The 22008-nt window shown below is 46.0% G+C and overlaps 1 long non-coding RNA gene across 1 annotated transcript; it reads left to right on the forward strand.

Moving 5' to 3' along the window:
• The first annotated feature begins 6538 nt into the window (after positions 1 to 6538).
• Positions 6539 to 18362, forward strand: LOC133275792 (uncharacterized). Its single transcript, XR_009745688.1, has 3 exons — positions 6539 to 6730; positions 14581 to 14766; positions 17927 to 18362. It is a non-coding gene; the product is annotated as an uncharacterized LOC133275792 (long non-coding RNA).
• Positions 18363 to 22008: the final 3646 nt, after the last annotated feature.

The following is a 22008-nucleotide window of genomic DNA, read 5'->3' on the forward strand; positions in this document are numbered from 1 at the left end:
TTAAACACCTGTTGGTGGACAAAACCCTTTCCTGGGTGGCTAGAGAAGACAGCATGTGTTAGGACACCTGGTGAACGAGCAAAGGGCTTCTCCTGTCTTCCACGGCCACAAGTGAGTACAGGTCAGTTCTCTCATGCTCCCTCCAGCGCAGCCACCCTGAAGGTGTACAAAGGCTGGTGCTGGGGCTGATGCAGCAGAGGCCAGGCCAGAGTAGGCTCTAATAGAGTATTTGGAAAGGTAACTGCTCCCTTCTCAGAAAAATGGAGGTGGTGTCAGCCCACCCAGATGTACAAATGTAGAGTAGGAACATGCCAGACTCACTCATCACTCCAGGAAATCCACTTCGATAAGAACAAACTTTCTCTGTTCTTTCTTTCCAACCTCCCAGACACCTATACTCCACTTTTTGTCATAAGCTGTCTGGAGATGATTTTATCTTGCACGCTATGCACTTCAGTGGGAAGGCTGGAGGGGACGGTTGGGCAACTGACACCCAGCTTCCACCCTGAGCAACCTCCCTGCAGGTATCGGGTGAGTCAAGCCTCTTCCTGGCAGGGCCCACATACCTGCTTTGCAAAGGATTTCTAACCACATGCAGGCCACAGCACCATTGAGGAGCTGAGGGGATGGATCCCTGGGAGTTTTGCCACCTTCCAGGCAGCCCAAGCACATCTGCAACTGCTATGGAGCAGGAGCGACTGCTGCTTCTGACCTCCACTTTCTGCTCTGTTGAACAAGGATAACAAGTAATAGTAATTTCAACACATTATCATAGAATCATAGAATGGTTTGGGTTGGAAAAGACCTTAAGATCATCCAGTTCCAACACCCTGCCGTGGGCAGGGACACCTCACACTAGACCATGTTGCCCAAGGCTCTGTCCATTCTGGCCCTGAACACTGCCAGGGATGGAGCATTTACCACTTCTTTGGGCAACCTGTGTCAGTGCATCATCACCCTCACAAAATTATTCCTAATCCAAGACCACATGTAGAGGCATCTTTTCTCTGGGATCTCCAGCCCATATGGCTGCTTATTTCCCACGTGTCCTAAGAGGAATGGGGGTAAATGAAGCCCCTCAGGCCTCTCTTTCCAGCTCTTGGCAGATCATGCTTTGCCTTTATCACCTGTGTGCTGTGTTGGTGGCGTTTCCACCACAGCCACTGTGTGTGTATACGTATCTGTTTTGTAAGGACTTTAAAGTAAGGCATCACTGTTGTGGCAGTGATGCCCAAACGCACAGGTTGTCTTAACTGCAACAGCAGAGCAAGCCCTTTATCCCAAGCTATGCTCTAGATAAGCACTCTCAGGCTGGGTGCACCACCCCTACCTTTTGCTGACTTGGCTATCTAAAGACAAGAGCTCCTCCTGTGCACACAGACAGCGTGCGAGCATCTGAATGGGGCGGCGCAGTGCTGTGGATGAAGTGCTCTGATGTGATTCCTGTGGGACTTGAGACAATTTCCTGGTGAAGTTTCATATACACTTGAGTCATGTCTGCCCTTTGCTCTGGAAGCCTCCTGCTCTGACCTCAGCAGGCAGAAAAAAAGACAAAGAGAAATTCCCCCCCACTTCTGCTTTTACCCTTGAAATGCAGCTTTTACACTGTGGCTGGCTATACAGTATTTTTTGTTTTCAGCCTTCAACTCCTGTACAAATATTCCTGGTCATGCTCCCAGCTCCTCATCAGAGGTTTGTGCCAACTTCTGATCAATCAGATAACATGACTATCATTCTTTCTGCCCTGCTGCTTCATGGTATGTGATAGGAAATCAGTCAAAACAGTTGCCTCCAGGTACCTGCTGTTTCAGGAATGACCTACCTAAAAATATCTGTTACTTGCAGATATGCTGCTGTATTTTGCTGAAGAATCTCTCAAATGAAGTGTCAGGGCAATGAGACTGATGATGTAGTACATGTTTCCATCTGTGAAGAGATGACAGGACTGACAGCAGCTGTAAGTCAAGGTGATACCAGGAACTGCAAAAAAGATCCCTGCTTTCTCCCAGAGACACTCCTTATATCCAGCCCTTTTTGCCACAGGGGAAAGCACTACCCTTTTCCTTGGAGGATGCTGGTGAAGATGGGCTTCTAAGTGCCTTTTGCACCCGAAATTCAGCAACGTGCAGTAGCTGGCTGAAGCTCTGGGGGACTGCCTGAACTGTCTGCTCACACATGGTGCCAGTGACCCATACCTGCTGGAGGCTGTGGTGTTGCCTGGAGGGAAGGAGCAAGCTTGGAGGGAAGAGGACTCTTGCAGCATGAAGCCTGTGCTCTGTTTCTCCCTGCATCTCTCTCTGTGGTTTCCCAGGCAGAATTCCAGGTGTCTGTGTATGTCTTGCATCCGTCTAGGCCCCAGAGAAACACCTAAGCCTTAGACTCCTCAGGAAAGAACCAGGGGAAAGAAAACCCCTATTTCAGATGGCTTCTCTCTTGAAAGGTCTAAAATCACGCCTGTACCACACACGTGCTTTCTACAGCAGCCCCTTATGGCCAGTTCCCTCAGGCACAGGTGAGAGGAGAGCAGAACAGTTTCAACCCTGTGTCTTTCCATTCTTTGTCCAAAGAACAAGAGCATTCAAGAGAGAGAGGGTTCTGGTGCGAGGGAAAAGTCACCCTAATGGGGAGAGAAATGGGGGCCACCTTGCAGTTGTGGCCTAACAACATCATGCACATGGCCTGTTCATGGCCCCTTGCTGCCCAGCCGCTCCAGAACCTCAGCTGAACAGAAGAGGTCCTGCCTGTTCAGGGTGTTCTGGATGAAAGCAGAAGGCACATTAGGGAGGAAGGAGCTGGTCCCATGCAAGCTGGATCCTTGTAATACTTCAGAAGGCAATCAGCACGTCGGAGCAATGGGCAGCAGCCAGTGCCTGCGTGTGCCTGGCACAGGACCAAGTGGGCAAAGACAAGCTCTATCTACTGAGTAAACGGTGAGCAATCTCCTGTGAGATCTTGGCAGCTGGAGGTATTCTGTCAAATCACAGCTTCCGCTGTTTGTTTTGTGTGGAGCTGGGGTTTGTCCTGCTGCCATCGGTGGGGGGAAGCTGCTTGGTTTGTATGAACAAAGGCAGATGGGAAGCCTGGGATGCTTGGATAGATCCCAGCACTTCCACTGTTCTGTGAGCTAAGCATGCCCAGTCACCTGGCCACTCTCCCCATGCCACACAGACATCAGTAGCAGAGCTGTGATTTGACTCAGCTGTGTCCCAGCCTGAAAGGGTGAAGGATTCTTTCAGAAACTTCCAGACACTGCAGAAATGAAACAAGGGAAGTTCAGGTTAGATCTAAGGAAAAAGTTCTTCATCATGAAGGTGGTGAGGCACTGGCACAGGCTCCCCAAAGAAGTGGTGAATGCTCCATCCCTGGCAGTGTTCAGGGCCAGAATGGACAGAGCCTTGGGGACATGGTCTAGTGGGAGGCATCCCTGCCCATGGCAGGGGGTTGGAACTGGATGATCTTTAGGTCCTTTACAGTCCAAACCAGGCTGTGATTCTATTCAATGAATAAAGACTTCCAGGTAATACGGCTCCATGCTAACATCCTGCACACCTGACAGAATAGTATAGAGTAGTATAGAGTCTGGTATAATAAGCAGTTTTGCCTTTCCTATATCATGGCTTTTGTTTTCCTCAAAGCATTCAGACTCCTTGGAGGTGCAGACTTGGCAGCTCTAAATACCACAAGGGCACATAGGGCAAGTGCAGCTCTGGTGTGTTTCTTGCCTGTAGGATTTCTGCCTTCATCCTGAGTAGTTTTATTGTGTCTGGGTTGTGCTCTGTTGTGGGGAGGCCTGCAAACACCCAAACACCAGAACTTTGGAGTCATGCCTGGTAGCAGAGACGAAACTTGGGTGAACATATGTTTTCCCAAACCTGATTTCACAGTTTTCCAAAAAACAATTCCATATATATTATATTACAGTATTTATATATATGTATATACATACACACACACACACACACACTTGCTTACCCTGCTGAAAAGCCACACGTTCACCAAAGTGAGCCTGCTCTGGGTTTAGCAAGAGGAAATCAGACATGGCAGCTTTGACTTGCATATCGAGGATGCTGTCAGCTAATGCTTTCCAGTTCCAATCTGCCCTATCACAAAATTAATTACAAGAGGGGCCTCACAGAAGCATTTTGTTATCCTTATTCCGACAGGAAGCTTTGAATGGGGCTCAAGAAAAGGTGGTGCTTAAAAAGCACCTTGTTTGAATTCCTGCCATGTTTCCTGAAGACGGATTTATGCCATGTGATGGAAATGCTGCCCCTCAGAGATGGAGTTTGCATGACTACAGAGACACACATACATCCATGACTGTACCCTTAAACTGCCTGGGTGTCATGGTTTAAGCCATGGCACTGGGACTGTAATTAAAATTTATTGCAATGGCTGCAGGTCAAATTAAACACCTCCAAGTGCTCAAAGAGTCTTCCAAGCCAAGACCTTAGCTGGCATCAACAGAACAGGGACTCCCTCCCTGTTATGTCATAAACTCTGTACTGAGGGGGGGGCTGCTCTTCAGTGTCTAACTGGAAAGAGAGATACCCAGGACATTCCCAGCAAAATCCACATGTGATGCACACTTCCCACCATACTGAGAAGCCTATGGCTTCATATTTGTTGAAACCATCAAGACCTTCACTGTGGTGTGAAACTTGAAAAGAAACTGTGTTGAGTATATTCAAATACTACTGCTGGATGCACTGATATTATTTTAATCTGGTGAATTGTTTTATACACTCAAAAAATACACTTTCAGGAAACATAGATTGTAACTTGGATTTAGTAAATACATTTGGCTGAGTCAAGTCCTAGGACGGGCTGACGTTTTTTTATTTTTGTTTCATTTTTGTTTTTATATAATTTGATTTCTTTTTAAAGAAAGACTTTGGATTTTTTTCCTTTTTGAATGTGGTTGTGGTGAAAATAGCTAGGATTAGATGCTGAAAAAGGAAATGTTTTGTTTCAACACCAAAGTCTTTACGAGTCTTCCTTTCACCCTGTTGATGCACAAGACAGTATTTTCTTTGGGTTTATTTTTGTTCTTCCTAAGAAAAGTGCCCCTCTCAACCTAGCTTTTGAAATTTATCTTCTAAATATATCTATTCTGCTCAGCTGAAAGTGGACTGAGATGTAGGGCTAGTTCTGCTTGGTGAAGCAGTCAGCTGCATCTTAAGAGCCAGCAAGCTTCTGTGGCCTGCTTGCTTCAGAGAAAAGGCTACTGTAGCTGGTCTTGTTGATCTTGTGTGATTTGGAACTGGGTAAAAAGAGTGTTAAACTGGCTCCCTATTAATGCAGAATACACCCTGTCTTTGTATACTAACTACTGGCAGCTCCCTGGGGTTTAGCAAAAATGGAAGATTTTGGTTCCTTCATTGGCCTCAGGAAACAGTGCACCACTGATCCAGCTTCATGTACCAGCTTCATGTGTAGCCTGGAAAGATTTCCTGAGTTTTACTTTCTGTCTGGGAGGGTGAAGAGTGCTTTTTAGAACCTGCAGAAAGAATGCCAGGCTTTGCATAGCCTGCTGGCAAAAGAACAAAGCTAACTTGGAAGCTATGCATCTGCATTGCTCCCTTCCTATTTGGTTTCCCTTTCTTTACTATCAAGGTAATTTTGAGTGCAACAAAATGGAGCAAACCCTCTGGCTCAGAGCTGACAAAAGGCAGCCTCACAGAGCCTGCCAGGATGAATTCTGCCAGTTGCAGAAGTCAGGACTCACCTCCCCAGTGGTAAAATTAAACCTGAGTTACTACCTCCCGCAGGTGTTGATGGAAGGCACAAACCACCTGGCAAACCGCAAGCCTTGGAAGAGGTACAAACTAAACGCAGACAGGAAATCCCCCACCCAGCCAGGACCTGGAAGTTGTCTGCACCTGAAGGAGAAGTAACAGGGAATGGTTTACTTTAGGTTGATTATTTGCAAATGACTGGATGCGAGTGACGTTAGTTTCCTGAGCTTTGCAGTAATGCTATCAAATGAGTAAAACATCGGCCCTTGCTATCTCCTCTGACCAGCTTCCTCTAACTGGTAGGTTCTCTCCTCTCTGAAGACCTGATCCTGATCTCTTTGAATCATGATGTGGGTGTCAAAGAAGCAATTCTGGCAGCCAGTATCTCCCTGTGAAGCTGGGTCACAGTCAGGGCTGGCCGAAGGATAACGAAAGGTAATTATGTCCATGAGTGGCAAGGAAGTAAAATGTCTTTGTTCCCATCTTTACTATTCCTTCACAGAGACCCAAAAGCTGACAAAGATTATAGGGCAACAGAGAGAGGTGCATACTTTACAGCTGTAAACATAGCCACAAGGAGGAAGCTGGCTGGGACACAGTCCTATACTTTTCTCCCTGGCATCCCATTTCACCTGAATCTTTGCTGGAGTAACACATCTCTAAAATACAATCAAGTGACAGTTTTTCACTTCCTTACTCACACACCTCCCCTGACCCAGCATGCCCTTGTGAGTTCCGACTGGTCTCAGGTAGCTCTGTGTATATTTATCTTGCATGAGCAATCGATCACTTACGTCTTCTGTTTTATGGATGTTCTCCCATCCGACACCTGGCTCCATTACAGTTTGTTGTGTTCCATGATGACCATGATGTAGAGACTCTACTACAGCTCCCAGCTCCTGCATCAGCACTAACACCCATGAGGTAGGCACTGCAACAGAAAGGGAAGAACTGTGTAACTACAATGGCCAGTTACTCCTTTCACTCTCCAGGTATGCTTTTGTTGGAAGTGGAAACTAATTTTAACTGTCTGCTGTCAAAGATGGACTGGGATGGGTGAACCTCAGAGTCCTCTGGCTGGTGCTACAGATGGGTCAGAAAACTGATCAGAGAGGCACCAAGTATACACATTTCACATGTCATTTTTTCAGCACAGAAGCCACTCTCTATGAATTAAGGCAAAAGAATAATTCAAGGCCTCTGGAGACAAAGGCTGCAGTGGTGAGGAGCTATCTTCCTACAAGAGGTATGCTCTTGGTCTTGTTATCTAATCGTTAGTGTACTCAAGGAAGCATATTTACACTGTAAAGTGTTCCTTGTATATCAATGGGTCTATGTAAGGCAATTAGTAAGTATGTTTAAAGCTTTCCAAATAAACTCCAAAGCAGGAGGACTTCTTGTTGGTAGGGAAGGGCTGGCTGCAAGTGGGAGCTCTGAATGCCACCTGCTAATCCTTTCCTTCCTGCTATCAGGGCTCTCCCCGTGGTGGAGGAGGGGGTAGGGGGGCTTCTCCTGTCTTTGCTTCCCAGCAGAACATTCTCAGAAATCACACAAAAGCTACAGAAAAAAAAACAAATCCTGACAAAAGAGGCTGGAGCAGCAGGTCTCAAAGCAGAGCCTGAAGAGTTACCCAACCCACAAGAGCAGTGCTATGAGTAAACAGGGTTTCACAGAGTGGGTTGCTGTTTATTACCTCTCTCTCAGTTAGCAAGACTCCTTTCAGAAGCAGGACTACTCATATCTGATGAGGCCAGCACCTCAGGAGCACATCTGGCTGGATATGTGCTACATAGTCTGAGCAGAAGCAAGTGGGAAAGGACTCTAGAAGATGAGAGGCCTTTGGGAAATGATCCAGGCACGGAGCAGAAGCTCTCTCATAGCCTGAGCAAGCTGTGGGGCTTCTCAAGGCAGAGCAGCCACCAGATGGAATGCAAGACACTCAGTACATGAGGATGCCCATGAGTTATCCCATGGCCTACCTAACCCATTCCCACAGTATTTCCTATTGTCAAGTGTCAGGGTGCTGGGCACATCTTAGTTTAACTGGAGCCCCAGCACAATTACAGAAACATGTCTCTCTTGGAAACATAATTGGCCCTTTGTAACTGACACACCATGAAGGTGAAATTAAGAAAAGCAACTAGGCATTGCAAATAATTGAGCACTTCCCTCTTGGCATATGATTGCTTGTTTTGTGACCTACACCCCAGTATTCCTTACAGCCCTTCACAAGGGTACAGGTTACTTTAGTTATAGACACTTTGATCCTTTCTGCAGTGAAGGCAGTGCTACATGGATCAACCAAATGTGACCTAACTCTTGATGCTGCCACCTTTAGCTATGCCTCATGTGACCTACCAACTCCTTGTAGTTGCTGTGGGCACACTTTATCAGATCCATCTATTGCAGACTTTAAAGAGGTCCCTCCCTAGTGCAGGGGATGCTTGAGAAATGGAGGATACCAGGCATGCTGGGTTGTGTCATCAGCCCTTGATGAGGGGATGAGGGAAGGCTGCCTTGGCAGTACTTTTCCACTTGCTTTCCTACCAGGGAATAGGTAACCAGGCTGTTATGACCTGTTTGAACTTTGGTTAGCCTATCCTTGCAGAGCCAGAGGTCAGATTTGGCTTGGAATACCTCAGTGGTTTGGTGATGTTAATGCATAGTGTGTTATTTTCAGGTAACAAGAGTTCTCAGATGTTCCTTCCTTCCAGAAAGCACCCGCAGGTGAATTGGAATGGACCTAGATTCAATAATTTGTGTTAATAGTCACTGGAGATGTCTGGAAAACATGGAAGTTAAAGCCTGTGGAGCCTCTTTTCATTCAGCAGTGACTTTCAAACATTTCCCACGGTCAGATAGGAGCAAAACTCCAGAGCTGTCAATTTCCCACAGAAAGGGAATCCTAAAGAACATAAACTTTCTGTTTTGGCAATGCAATTGCTTTGTTGTCATAACAGTGTGTTTCATTTTGACAGTGGTGAAAATATTTGTCTGTCAAATGGTAGCAATGATACACTGCATTTAAGATCTGAGACAGTATTAAACATAACTGAAAAGCAAACTGTATGTAACACAAAGAAATTCATGGAAACGACAGTCTTTGGAGGTAGAATGAGGGAAGGGGAACAGTGCCCATGAACAGGAAACCTGAAGAGGAGGAAGAATACCCCGCACCAGAGAATGATGGGGAAACCAAGAGGCTGGCTGATGAGCAGATGACCAGTCTTGGTCATCACAGGGGCACACACACTCCATGACATGAAACACTCCTGGAACAAGTCCCCAGCCCAGCATATGTCCCAACTTCCTGCCCCAGGAAAGCATTTTGCCTTTAGGAAGTGTTTATGCATCTCAAGGGGTAAAGACTGGAGCAGAAAATGTCTTTTTTTTTTGCCTTTTCTATCCAGAAGGCAAGCTAGAGCTGGTGTACCAGGAGCAATGGCTTGACTCCTGTGTGTGGCAACAGATCTGGGGAGAGATAAGGGAGTGGTGCAAATGGAGAACTGCTCTGCTGGAAGGGCTGTCTCTGGAGAGAGCAGGCAGGATCCTTCTTGTCTTGTTACAGTGGGAAGAGGAAAACAGACAGAGGGGACTGAGGATGCCCTAAAAAAGGTGCAGATCTACAGAAGGAATTGGGAGAGGAGCAGGAAGCAGTGAAAGGCCAGTGCTACGCTGAGGCCTTCCCTCAGGACCTCACTCCTGAGATTTTCTACAGGAATAGTTTTGATTTCTAGTGGGCAGAGCTGCCTTAGGTGATGTGGGAGCAAAGTGGGACTTGGATTTCAAGCAGCTGGAACAGTGAATGGCATTGCTCAGTTGATATACCTGCAGATTGGCTTGTGACTGCTGACAGCTAACTTAGTTCCCCTGGTGTCCTCACTGGGGTGGATGGACTGCAACAGCAGAACAATTGAGGGAACCTCTACCCTCAAGCCATGGGTGGAAGTGGAGGAACTCCCATCCAGCTCGAGATCACAGATTGACCTGGCTTCATTGCCACATTTCATTGCCCAGGACATCAAGGATGTATTGAGGTTTTCTGGACCATGACTTACTGGAAAGAGCTACTCAGATTTTGAGCTGAGGCAAAACAAACTTCGAAAAGGCTCCTCTTTTTAGAGATTATAGGATTTCTGGTCTTTTAAAGCCTGTATTTCCATTTGAGCCTCTTCTCTAGTTTTATTATTAAAAACATACAGTTTATTCAACAGCGAAATTTCCCCCCTTCTCCTGCCTCAGAAATCAGGTAACATATAAGCAAAAGCACCTCCAAACAAAACACCTGAAACAAACTTCCCTAAGTGGCCTGCTTCTCCAGTATTGTACTTCCATCAATATTTTCTCCTCTCACTTTCCTGTGTGATACTTGCTACATTTTTTGTTCCAGTGAGATCCCTGTGTGGCAACTGCTAACGCACATAATCTGACTGTGACTGCCATAGGAGCCAGTGAGCCTGCATGGGCGAGAAGGGAAACCACTGATCTGGCAAAGTGCAAACTGATAAATCCAGTCAAAATCCTCTCCTTTCCTGACTGGCGATGCATTACACTGGCAAACTGGCCTTCACTGTGGGTGGCAGAAACCTGCTTTAGGAAGGTTTTAAAACACCAGAGGGCACAGCATTTGGGCTAATGTGGTAGAGTCACATTTGCTCATGACTCAGTGCCCCTGGTGTCACCTCTGCTGCTGGCACAGCAAGAAGGAAAAAGAAGTGAGTGCAGAGGCAATTTCTAACTCAAAATGGGTGGGCTGTCACACAACAAACTCTACGAAGGCAGCAGGGTCCTGTCTCCCTGACCACCTCCTCATTAAAACTCCTCCTCAGAAAACAACTGGGAACAAATCCTCTCTCCCACCCCGGGTACAAGTCTCTCTGCAGGGCTTCATCATGCTTAGGAGATGGTGGAAGACCTTTGTATTTAGACAGCTTGAGACAGAGAAGAATATTTTGTTGAAAGTATTTTAGCACTGAGGTGGTTACTAGAGGAAGGCTCCATGTGTGAGTGTGTGTTGTCTCTTCCCTGCTGAATGCAGAGATGTTTGCATCTTATTCTGTCCTGTGTCCAGAATGAGTGATGTTATGTTTATTTCAGGTGGCCTTTAGGGACACATGTGGCTGTGCCTCAGACTCTCCACAGATACAACTTGCCCCTCAGCAGTCCATGCCACCGTGCTTGTGTAGATGGTTTCTCCTACTGCTGGCTGTTTTCCAGGGCTGTGTTGGTGCCTATTCTACACCAGGCATACCTCAAGACAAAAAACTGACAATGCTGGTTCCTCTATCAGGGTGCTTTGAGTCTGCAACTGCTTTTATTTAAGACTAAACTCAGCCCCTGGAGTAATGGTTCGCAGAGTCACAGAATCACAGACCAGTTCCAATCTCCCTGCCATGAATAGGGACACCTCACAGTAGACCATGTCGCCCAAGGCTCTGTCCAACCTGGCCTTGAACACTGCCAGGGATGGGGCATTCACCACTTCTTTAGGCAACCTGTGCCAGTGCCTCACCACCCTCGTGATAAAGAACTTCTTCCTTAGATCTAACCTGAACTTCCCCTATTTAAGTTTGAACCCATCACCCCTTGTCCTATCACTACAGTCCCTGATGAAGAGTCCCTGATGACTGCATGCCAGTTCAAGGGAGACAGAACTTCTAAAGTACCTCCTTCTTCTCTTGTACCCCAGAGGTTAGAGACTTCTGTTGTAATCCTTACACCCAGTGATTTCCCTTCTCCCTTTTCCATGAAGCAGCCATTTCTTTCCTGCATTGGCATATCCTCTGCAGCCTGCAGGCAGCATCAAAGGAAACAGCAAGTTTTAGCAAAGAAAGCAGCAAGCTGTGGCCTGTCCTATAGGAATGCCATGGCAGGCAGAGGGAGCACGGGAGGCACAGGGCACTGACCTGTCTGGCTGTGATTTAGGGAGCTGCAGAAGCTAAAATGCACCTGTTTTATTGGAGGTGTGTTTGCATGGAGGATCAGATCCTGCCTTACTCTGCTAAAACCGTAAAGTGGAGCAGCTTCTCTGGAACAGCTCCTGGATGGGCTTGTCCAAACAGCAGCAGAGGAACATCAAAAGGTGCAGTGATCACCCACAGATAAACACCCCAACTGTCTGATCCTGAGCCACCCCCAGGCACAGCTGAATAGTTTGTCTCCCTGTGATGAGCTCTCTACAGCTCTCCCTTATACTGGAGCCTCCTTCCATGGCAATTCCTTAATGCATGTGGTGAAGGGCTAACTGACTTCTTGACTAGCCAGAGAAGAAGGCTTGGTATCTGAAGAATAGTTACTTGTTAGATAACCCTAGCATGAAGCCCTTTGAACAGAAGAAGGAATGGGAACACAGGCTTGGGTCAGTGCTACAGCGAGCAAGTCCCCACTCCAGTGACCCAGCTCCAGTGGGAAGTGTGTTTGCATCAACCATCTTTCAGTAATTATAGCAACAGATGACTCAAGATCAAAGTGCGTTTGTGAATGATGTGGTGAAGTCAATCTATGTAAATCTGAGCTTTTTTATCTCTGGATCTGTCTTTAATGCTGACTTCTGTCCGGCTTTAACCTGCCCTGGGAAAACATCTCAGCTCCCAGTGCTGTGGTGCTGGTCTGGACAGACCCTGATTGCTGCCTGGCTTCCCTTTGCTCCCCTCCTCACCCTGTGCACAGCATGGCTCCAGGGGGACAGCAGCCACTCATCTGTGGGGCCTGATCCCTGGAGATCTTCCCAATGCAGAAGGGCACATTTACTGTCACTGTGAGCCAACACAGCCAGGTGCCCACGCTGACATGCTGACATGCCACGGTGCTGCTGGTAGTTGGTACTTCCAGGGTCTGCTGCTCCCATGGTCAGCACCCAGCCGGCAGATGCTCCTGCCCAAGTGCTCCAGAGATGTTTTCTGATCCAACTTCTCCTAGCCATCAGGCTAGACTCCAAAGAGTGTTTGACAGGAAGGCCCCTTGCTTCAGGGTGACACAGGTGACAGCACGTGGAGAGCGTACCATTGGCCCAGCCCTTTGAATAAATCCCATGAACGCCCTTCACTGAGGCTGAATCTGTTTCATCTTCTTGCTGTCACGTATCCTCCTATCAGTTTCTATCATGTGTTTATCCTGTGTTTTCTAATTAGTTAATTACCTTACCCATGATGCTAAGCTTCAGCTGTTACCTACACCAGGTGATCTCCTTATGCGATCAATTTGTAAGCACTCCTTTGGGATATCTCCTTTCTGCAGAGCATACTCTGGACAGCACCACACATGTCTGGGGAGCTCCTTCCAAGCTCCTGAATCACTGCAACTCTCCTCTTCCTCAGTCTAGCTCGCAGCACTTTCACAAGCTTGCTGAGTTCCCTTTTATTTGCACTATTGCAATCAAATACTTCTTTTTTACTTCTTTGTCTTTGTAACATGGCTTTTGCTAGAACCCTCTGCATGTGAAGAGCAGGAGAATTCTTGGTGTTATCTTAGAACACAATACTGCCAGAGGAGTAGCTTGTTGGGTGAGAGTGCTAACAAGAACATCAACTGTCCTTGCCTCAGAAGCCAACCACCAGGAACTTGCTCTTAAATGTCACCTGCAGGGAAGAGGAGTAAATGCCTTCTGGGGCCACGGTGAGAAAGGATTGTGCTGATAAGTGGCTTGATCTGCTTTGTCACTTGTGTCATGGGTATTCTCCCACCTCACCTCATACTGCAGCATGTAGGGGATGGTTGGTTCTCCAACAGAGGTTAGAGGAAATGAGGCAGGGAGAGGTTTTCTAAATGTGAGAAACAAAGAGAGAGAAGTTACTCCACATATTGGTCTCTCGTGTGGTTGCATGCTGGCTCCAGACAGATTTCCTGCACAGTTCCTCGCTAAAGCTGTTTGAGGCACAAGCAGCAGAGTACAGAGGGAAGTCCGGGGTGGCTAGGGGTTAGGCGAAGAGAATGAATCTTGTCCTAGAAAGCCTTTCCCAGATGTCCCTGAGACAGTCTTGATCTTCCTTGAGAATCTCTGTTGCTTTCATTTGATGTTTCCAAAAGCACTCAGTGCCTTCTGCAGTTACCATGTGGCAAAGATGACCACATTGGGTAAAGTTGAGAGCTGTCACCTGGGTCCAGGGACTGATACCATCTATGCACAGGATTTCCTAAATCACATCCATCATCTAGAGTTTTCATTGCTTACGCTGAGATGCTGTGTTGCTCCTACATGCTTATTTCTCAATAGAGTGGAGAGGTTTAATTATTGGGTTGCAAAGCTCCCAAGGGTCTTATGGAAATTGAACTGTAAGAGCCAAGTATGATGACGTACTGGGACTCCTTAAACTGGGATAGGCTGTTATCTGCCCATTTGCTGCAATCCAGGGGAAGTCTGCCCCCAAAACCAGCTGCCCAACATGCATGTGTTTTGGTCGCTATCATCAAAGTCTACAAGATGAGCAGGCAATTCATTATGATATAGGGTAGTGCTTTGAATGTTATAATCTGAGCTTCTTAAAAGCTTAATCTTTCTGTCCCTGGGATCACATCTTCCTCATGAGAAACAATTAGAGTATCCTGTGATAAAACACTGGATTATTATTAATGAAACCTGCACTGTCTCAGAGTTTTCATTGACTCAAGTGTTCAAACAGATGCTTGACTTAAAATATGTGGGCACTCTCATTCCTGCCACAGGAGCTACCAATGCTTTTCACACAATGCCAATAAATACGACTTGTTAAAAGCATGTTTGATTATTTATTAACCTCAGTTATGTCCTACTCAAAATCACTCATCAGAAAGTGCTCAGCACTTGATGCAGCCCTGAAACTAAGTAGGGTGTTAGCTACATCTTTCTTTTCCTTAACTCTTTAAGGAAGAAATGTCTGGATTTTGTCAGTGCAACAGCAATCCATAGATTTTTGTTTGCCTCTGAGCCACATTCAGTTGGGGGCTGTAATATCTGGAACCATTTTTGCTAAAAATGTGAAGACAGGAGCCAAGCTTTGACATTTGCAGACTGAACTTAATTATCAGGATGCTTTCATGGTGGCCCTTGGTGGTAAGACACTTTTGTTGATCTGTATATAAGCTTATAGTTGAAATAAAATGCTCCAACAGTTTATGTGGTAGGGACACAACTTCCCGGCTCAAATTATAGAGACCACATAGCTGAGTCTTTTGCCCATACACAGAAGACAAAGGGAGGTTTGCTAATCATTTGGAGGAAACTGGGGTTTGACATTATGGGTCTGTTCTCTTATGCTACTCTTCCAATTCTCCTTTCCTAGTGCAAGCTGTGAGGTTTCAGGACCATGCCCTGTCTTTGCTACCTGTGCATACAAACAGGATGCAGCTGAATCTCAGTTCCTGCATGGAGACTCCCACCACTCTTGCAGTACTGGTCAAATTTTCCGGAATGCATGCTGGAGCTGGTGCAGGTGCTTGCACGAAAAGGAGCAGACATGCCTGGATTTGGTGCTCTGGGCCTTCCTTGCTGTACCTCATCTTCCTGGGAGAAGGACCAAGGGGATCAAAGGCGCCAATTGCTGCCAATGGCTATGAATGACTTTGTGTAAGTCACATCTACTGCCCTGCTAGATGTCATGATCCAGGAATGCAGCTACTGCTCAGGCATTTGCCAGGTGGCCAAAGCAACTGCAGGTGTGTATCTTTTTATGTGTTTATATATGTAAATGGAGTCAAAGTCTCAAGCGATTAAGTCATGCAATGTAAAGCATGTGACAGTGGTTAAGAAATAGCGAAGGGCAGACAAGGGTGACAGGAGGAAAGCATTTCATAGTGGCAGCTGTGAGCTAAATCATGCTGAAATTGGGTAACCTGGATTTTTTAGGAGAGAGGTTGGAAAGGAAGAGTGTAGCACTGGGAGAGGAGCTTATTTTTTTTTTTAATCTCTGGAAAGGGTCCTGAGCCTTTCTTTGTAAAGCGCTTGGGCCCTGACTTTTATTTATGTCTGCTACTCTTCTTCCTCTCCTTCTCATTCTCCCTTTCCCTCTTCCTCTTTCTTTCCCTCTCCCTCTCCCTTTCCCTCTGCCTCTCCTCATCCCCAGTAGTTTACTCTTGGCTTCTCAGTGGCACAGGAGGAAAGGCAGCGAGGTGAATGAAATGGACTTGTGGATGGGACTCTGTCTGCTAGACTCACATTGGATCACACGGAAAACTTTATGCTGAGTGGAAAATGCCCACTTTAATAGCAACTGGATTTGAGTCCATAATTACCACAGCCGTCACATGTCTGATTTGCAGCTATGAGCACAAACAAATGACTTGTCCATGCACTGACTGTGCTTCACATTAAATGCTCCTGGGTCCAGGGCTTTTTAAAAACCCACAGAAAACTGTATTTAGCAACATGGTCTGATCCTCATGGAGATGAGTAGGAGTTGCTGTACTAGGAGAGCTAGACTGTACCCTTCCACACAAACCAGCCCAGTGGCAGACATCAAATGATGTTGTTCCTCAGCAGTCTACTGATGTTATCATTGTTTCTTTGAGCAGTTAGAAAGAGCAAGATCCTACAATGACAAACCACAACATTTGTTGTGGTACATAAAGAAAAGATAAGTAAAAATGAAACCTTCCCAAATATATATATATATATATATATATATATATGTGTGCATTTCACATCCTTTTTGTTTTTCATGGACCAAGCACCTTACAGACAATTTGCTCATGACCTGCCAAAAAAAAGGTACTAGGGTCCAGCATGGAAGACAGACATAAAATAGCTAAAAACCAAGCCTAGAGAGGAGAAGTGCACTATTAAAAAAGAATCATTAACTTGCACATTAATTTCTAAGGCAGCATCACACTTACTGAGCTTTGAGGCATACAACTCCAGGGAACAATGAAAAGCTGTGTCTTGTTGCATTAGGAATTACTTTCCATTCCTGTATTCCTACCCAAAGCCTAAAATACATATTAAGTCTAAATAAAGGTAAATCTAAATAAAAGTGCTCCCTGACCTCACTGGATGTTGCACAGATGTGGCACAGAGGGAGGAAAGGTCATTCTGTGTATATTTCAAGTTTATTCATTAGATATTTACACTAACACCACAATTTACACACACAGCACTGATGGATGTAAATGTTGACCTAAATGTTGAGGTTTGATTGAAGGTATTTGCTTCAACAACCCATATCGATTTGTCATTTCCTTGCTAGAGACCCTTGGCAGGTCTCCCCTAGAAGAAGAGCCACCTTAGACAGAGAAAGAGGCTGTGAGGGTTGAGCAATTTGCCCTATAGACTTCTATGCCCTGTCATCACAAGGCCATATGATTCCATTCAATTACCAAGTGTGTCCCTTTGCACTGTTTGTTGGCTTTTGCAGAGTTGTTAGACAGAGGGGGAAAGTATTTTTTCCATAGGTGCTGTCTCTGTTATTCCACTGTGGATTCCCCCAGCTCCTTGGTGTCAAGCCTCCTGGCAGCACTGCCATGTGGGTCCTGCTTGTTTGTCCTGTTACCTTGAGTGCCGTGAGCCACATCAAATACCGGCACTCCAAGTGCCATGGGGATTGTGCTGCCTGTTTACTCCCTGCTGGGACTCAGCTCACTGGTGGAAGATGATCCCCTAAGAAGATGTTGCTGCACTGACTAACAATGGGAAGGTTCTCCATAAACCATATGGGGTTAACGTGGAGAGCATAGTGATTTTGGACTGACACCACCAGTGTAGAGGACACCACAGCCCCACTGGTACTGGCCACACATGAATTTGTAGAAATCAGCTTTAAGTCTGAGGCTAGAAACACTCATGTAACCATATAGAAGTGAAGTTCTACATTCACATTTGCGCCACCAGGTCTGGCTGCCCTCTTTTCATGGTTATCAGACCTACAATCTTAACCAGGTCAGTTTGCAGCCCCTGCCTACTGCACAGCCTCACATAAAGCAACTTCACCAGCACCTGAAAATCCAGTTCAGTCCCTGGAAAAATGTGAGTGGAACAGTGGTAGAGATCACACTTCAGGGTGGAGACTGCTCTCCTCAGACTAGCTCCAATTGTTGTGTAATGGTGCCAGTGAAGTTTGGTAACTTGCTCACGTACTGGGAGGATTCACTTGATCGCAACAGTTAATTTCACTTTCTGGCATCTACCATTCATCAGAAATTCCAGGCCAGAGCTTTAAAAAGCAGCCAGTGATTTAGGATCTCATGACTGCTGGACATTTAAGATTGAGGTATCTTGGCAGGCATGCTTGATGCGCCTCCCCAAACCTTCTCCTCATAACAGCCACCAGAACTGTGGGTCATTCCAGAAGCCCTAGGCTGTGATGTGGAGCCAACACTTGCCCAAGGTGAGTCACAAAAGCTCCTTCCACAGCACGTTTGCCAGCTGGCAACCAGTTGTGCAAGTGCAATAGGGGACATGAGCAAACTGGAGAGTCTGCCATAGTGTGGGGTCTCAAGAATCTCCTCCCCACCTTGCGGAGTGGTACACAGGGGGCTGCATCTCCAGCCTCAGCTGTAGCAGCCGCACATAGGGGTTTGCTGCTCAGCCCAAGGTGATCTGAGCACAGTAACCTGGAGGGCTTGTGCAGGACTGTTTGGCAGTTCAGTACTTCTGCACAGCTTGCTCCGAAGTAGCTAATAGAGCTGGCTCCTGTTTCGGACATGCTTTGAACAAGACTGGGCTTTCTTTGTGAGACCCTGCAGAGAGTTCCTGCAGAGGAAACCTGGGTAAGCAGCTCCAAGAGCTTTCCATCCAGCAAGAGTCTATCTAGCTGGGTGATGCTGCTAGAGGAGTGAATTCAGGGAAGTCTGGCAACTGTATCTTACAGCTAAAGGTCCTCAGTTAAGCTATAAAAAAGCATCCTACCTTCCCTGAACCCATCTTGAACTCTGCCCTACACCAATCCCTAGCAAAATGGTACCTGCATCCGTTCCACCCAGGCATACAATCAAATGGTGACTCAGTTCAGTTATTCATGCATTTATTACCCAGATAACTCTCTATTAAGCTAATGAGTCATTCTTTTACACCCACCAAACACATAGCTAGGATGCTGCTTATTTCTGCTATTCATAAACTAGGAGAAGTAGAGCAGAGCCTTGTACCAGAAAATTTATCTTCTCTAGAGAAGCTCTTCAAAGGACACACAGTTTGATCTGTGTGTGCTTTGATGAGCTTTGTGGATCTCCACAGAGTCCCATTCAGCACATTTAGTGAAAGCAGGGGTATGCTTTTCCTACACATATTCTTCTGTTGTTTAAAGGCAAGTGGACCCTGGCTGGAGGAGAGAGGAAACTGCTGGTGAGATAAGTAAGGCTGCTTCTCCAAGTTGACTGGACAACTCGGTTCCAGGCATCAGTGAATTTCAAGCAGGCCAGGAGATGAAAAGCTAGCTATATATACGCACAATCCATGCAAGCTTCTCTGACACAGCAGACTTAGAATTGCCATTTCTTTCTAATTCGGCAGTAATTTGACTATTCCCTAAGACCCCAGAATATGGGGATTTCTGAATGAGGCATAAGTCTCTTTTTCCTTCAAACAGGTTTTATTCCCTCAGGGCTGTGGACAAAAAAACTGAAAACACAACTTCGGTGCATCCAACAAGCAGAGGAATCAGTGGGCAAATAAGAAAGTGTCTGTAATACATATTTTTGTGAGAGTAACACATTTTCTCTGCAGTACCAAGGTTATGAGGCCCAGTCATTTATTTTTTACATGCTTGATGTGCTCTATAAAGTATGGCTGTATTTGAACACTCTTCTGACCACTTTCAGCTGTGCTTTGCTGCTGAGGTGATCTGCCTGAGCCTTACAAATAAAACAGCGTCTTGATGTCCGAAAGAAAGGTGATGAGAAAAGTTTGTCTGACTTTCTCTCTGGTTTGTGTTGCTGACACAGGTCAGGAGTGCTAAACCAGACCATAGTTCTACAGTAACCTTTCATCCTGCTGGACCAGTGGGTGCCCTTAGCCAGTGAGCTGACAACTGCGTAAGTGAAGAGACAACCAGTTCAGCTCCTTAGGCTGAAACCTCCTGATCAGAGCCAGAATGAAAGAAGGATGAGCTAGAGCTTTAGAAAGGATTTTTCATATAGTTTTCTTATTGCAACTCTTCTGTCTGTCCTTGTGCTGCTGTTTGAAAGACTTGCTCCTCAAGGAGTGATGATCGCAGACTTCCTCCAGACTGGAGTCTGGACCCTGCATGCTCTTTTGAGGAGCACTTGCACTGCCATTTTTTTAGCGGAGCTGTACACAAACATCATATACTTCAGCTCCCTGATGTGTTCTTGAATTTGACATGTTGTTAGAGGTGGACTAAGAGAGACGTGCTGCACAGTAGCTAGGACTCATTTCCTCAGAAAAATAAGCTAAAGGCACTGCACGGTGCTGCAGCATGCTGGCAGGCCTGCGGCTTCCCTGAGCAACAACAGGTTTCTGTACCACAAAGCACCTGGGCACACCAACTTTAGGCAGTTTCCTCTCCAAACAGGGGAGGGAGACGTGGAAGGGTGGTCTTCATGATCACATCCTCATGGCTCCTCTCTACCTCACCAAGTCCAGACTTTTCACTGAACTGCCATAGTTTTTGCAAATATTCTTTGTTTATTTTTCTAAATAACTATATGGCCTTAAGGTCCTTTCCAACCCTAACCATTGTATAGTTCTATTCCATCCCTGGCAGTGTTCAAGGCCAGGCTAGACAGGTCTTTGAACAGCCTGGTCTAGCGGAAGGTGTCCCTGCCCATGGCAGCGGGTTAGAACTAGATGATCTTAAGGTCCTTTCCAACCTGTTCTGTGATTCTGTTTTATGATTCTAACTAGGCACATTTTTATATGTTGAGCTTTTCAGGCTCAAAGCTTTTGCTAGTTCCCAGAACTTGCAGATGATCGCAAGCCTATCATCTCTGCTAAGAAAACAAGCTCTTCTCACAGCTGTTCAAAAATATTGACCAATATTAAAGAATATACTCTCCTCATTTCAGAGGCAGTTATTGGAATGTGCTTGGTATTCAGATGATAACTTCTGTCTGTAGGAACTTGCTGAGTGATGTCTTGAATCACGCTTTGATAAAGTGATCTGTTTGAAGTCTATCAGCCCCTTCTCAATGCTGTCACTCAGGGCTCCCCAGCCTTGACTCTGTCAGCAGGTATCAGAGTAGGGTCCCACTCAACTAAACCCAAAACCAGTCTCACCTTAGTCGATTATTGATTAAAAACACAGACCGGAAAAAAACAAGGAAAATGGTCTTTTCACAAACAAGTTCGCTTAATACAGACAGCAACAGTGGGTTTTCCTCTGGTGAATGTCAGCTGAGGAGCAAGACCCTTCCAGCCAGGCTTTGCACAGACCACACCATGTGATTTTAAGGGTGTTGCCTTCTCTTGTTTCGAGGCTATCTCCTACATAAATGGGGTTTAATTGCGCCTTCCATCAAGCCTGACAGAAGAGTGCTAACACACCCAATGGCTGTGAGCAGGCCTGTGACTGTCTGCAGATCAAAGCCGATCATACCTCACGGCAGCAACCATGAGCACATTCCAGGCTAACCTGGAGTCTCCTGAGAGGCCTGCGAAAGGCACAGAGCACCCTGTAGCCTTGCAGTGCTCCCCACCCACTGCTGCCTTCCATTAATTAATTAACTCTGCAGCTTTGTTCCCTTATCAACATCCTCCCAGCAACAGCACAATAAATTGTACTTGCAACAGATGATGCTTAAATGAGATGATCCCAGGTCTTTGCAACTTGAAACAAGGGTGGGAAACTCATAGCTTTGTGGTGTCTCCAATTCATTCATTATACAATCAGATCTTAATTGCTGTAAGAATATGATTCTAGTAAATCTGGCCTCTAGTACCACTCACGTTAAAGACTTCACTTGCTAAGTCTCCACTGCTATACACAGTCAGACTAGCCCTTGTGGGGTTTTTTACTTCAATGGGCTTTAAGGTATTGAATCCTCTGTAGAACTAACACTGTGTTCACCCACCCTGTATTTACCCACTGAGTGGACAGACATCGAACTTCAGTTAGCTGTTTGAGATAGTGAAAGAGAAGGCATTTCTACAGGGAAATTAATTTGAAATGAGGTAACAAAAATAATCCAGATGAATCACCAACTGAAGATGCTCCTGCTGGCTAAAAGAAAGGATAGGCATGAGATGCTTAACTTGACTACAATAAAGCCCACCTTATGTGCACAGAATCATAGAAACTTGAGCATGATAATAACCAGAAGGCTGCTTCAGGGTAACATTTGATGTGAGAAGTGTGAGGGGACTAATGCCTCATCCTAATAGTGGGGAAAGAGCCTCCAAGTGGGG

The sequence above is a fragment of the Pezoporus flaviventris genome, unplaced genomic scaffold (assembly GCF_033815535.1).
Source record: "Pezoporus flaviventris isolate CSIRO_AGI_PZ_B2104156 unplaced genomic scaffold, CSIRO_AGI_Pfla_v1 ptg000002l, whole genome shotgun sequence".
In the NCBI taxonomy this organism is placed as follows: Eukaryota; Metazoa; Chordata; class Aves; order Psittaciformes; family Psittacidae; genus Pezoporus; species Pezoporus flaviventris.